General features: G+C 39.7%; 1 non-coding gene across 1 annotated transcript; it reads right to left on the reverse strand.

Annotated features, from left to right (window-relative positions):
* Nucleotides 1-849: 849 nt before the first annotated feature.
* LOC112101278 lies at nt 850-955 on the reverse strand. Its single transcript, XR_002907405.1, has one exon. It is a non-coding gene; the product is annotated as a small nucleolar RNA R71 (small nucleolar RNA).
* Nucleotides 956-1,520: the final 565 nt, after the last annotated feature.

Genomic DNA, 1,520 nt, shown 5'->3' on the forward strand with positions numbered 1-1,520 from the left:
CCGGTCTATTCATGAGTAATAATAATCTATATTTGAATCAATGATCAGTAGTCGAATCAAGCTGAGTTAATTCCTTCAACCAGAGCTTTCTCCAATTTGAATTACAACTTTAATTTGCATTCTTGTTATTTTTAATTTGATTTTTATTATTGTCAACAATTCCCCCATTTTACGTTTTACGTTTCAAAAGGATTTAAATAATTACCGATCTCTGTGGACACGAACCTGCTCAATCACTATACACAATTTATTTAGAGTAGGAATTTATTTTTGTTGGCTTCGACACCCATCAAATTTTGGCGCCGTTGCTGGGGATTGGTGTCATTTATTTAATCCTTTTTATGTTTTACTTGGTGTATGGTTCGTTCTTCTCGTACATGTACACTTTCGTTTAATCCTGAAATTGAGAAGACAGCTCGCTAGCTGAGACAGCAGACGAAGCGAGCTAAGTAACGATCCTCGTCGCCTTTACTTTCTGAAACAGATACAGTGCCTGATTTAGTTGAATCATCTAGCGATTCAGAAGAACAAGTGATGGATAGACCTGCACCTGTAGAAAGAACTCTTAGAGAGTTAGCTGAACCAGACTTGAATCAACAACTATTACCCAAGTTTCATGGTTTTGCAGGTGAAGATCCTCATAAACATCTTAAGGAGTTTCATGTTGTGTGTTCAAGTATGAGACCACAAGGCGTGACTGAAGAGCAGATTAAGCTGCGTGCTTTTCCGTTCTTTGTAGATGGGCTAGCTAAAGATTGGTTGTACTACTTGCCTCCTGGATCGATTACAACGTGGAATGGTTTGAAGAAGCAGTTCCTCGAGAAGTACTTTCCTGCTTCAAGAGCTGCCAACATCAGAAAAGATATTTGTGGGATCAGACAACTTCCTGGGGAGACTTTGTATGAGTATTGGGAGCGATTCAAACAATTGTGTGCCATTGTCCTCAGCATCAAATTTCTGATCAACTTCTTATTCAATATTTTTACGAAGGATTATCATTGATGGATAGGAGTATGATAGATGCTGCTAGTGGAGGCGTGTTGGTGAACAAGACCCCTACTCAAGCAAGGGAGTTGATCTCAAATATGGCTGCCAATGCACAACAATTTGGCAGCAGGCAAGATGCCACTTCAAGAACGGTGAATGAGGTAAATATTTCTTCAGTTGAACAACGTTTAGATAAACTCACTTCTCTTGTGGAAAAGTTTGTTGTAGGTAATGTGCAACAGGTGAAGACTTGTGGTATTTGTTACAATATGGGTCATTCAACTGATATGTGTCCTACACTTCAAGAAGAACCCATTGAACAAGCCAATGCAGTTGGAGGATTTCCAGGCATGCCTCAGAGGAGGTATGATCCTTATGCACAAACATACAATCCAGGATGGAAGGATCATCCCAACTTTAGCTATGGAGTTAGGCAGTCAAGATTCCCACAACAGTATCCACCAAGACAACCAGCACCTCCACAGTCAAACTCCAAGTCAGGTATATCTCTCGAAGAAATTGTTAAATCACTT

This window comes from Citrus clementina, unplaced genomic scaffold, assembly GCF_000493195.1.
Source record: "Citrus clementina cultivar Clemenules unplaced genomic scaffold, Citrus_clementina_v1.0 scaffold_2, whole genome shotgun sequence".
Classification (NCBI taxonomy): domain Eukaryota; kingdom Viridiplantae; phylum Streptophyta; class Magnoliopsida; order Sapindales; family Rutaceae; genus Citrus; species Citrus x clementina.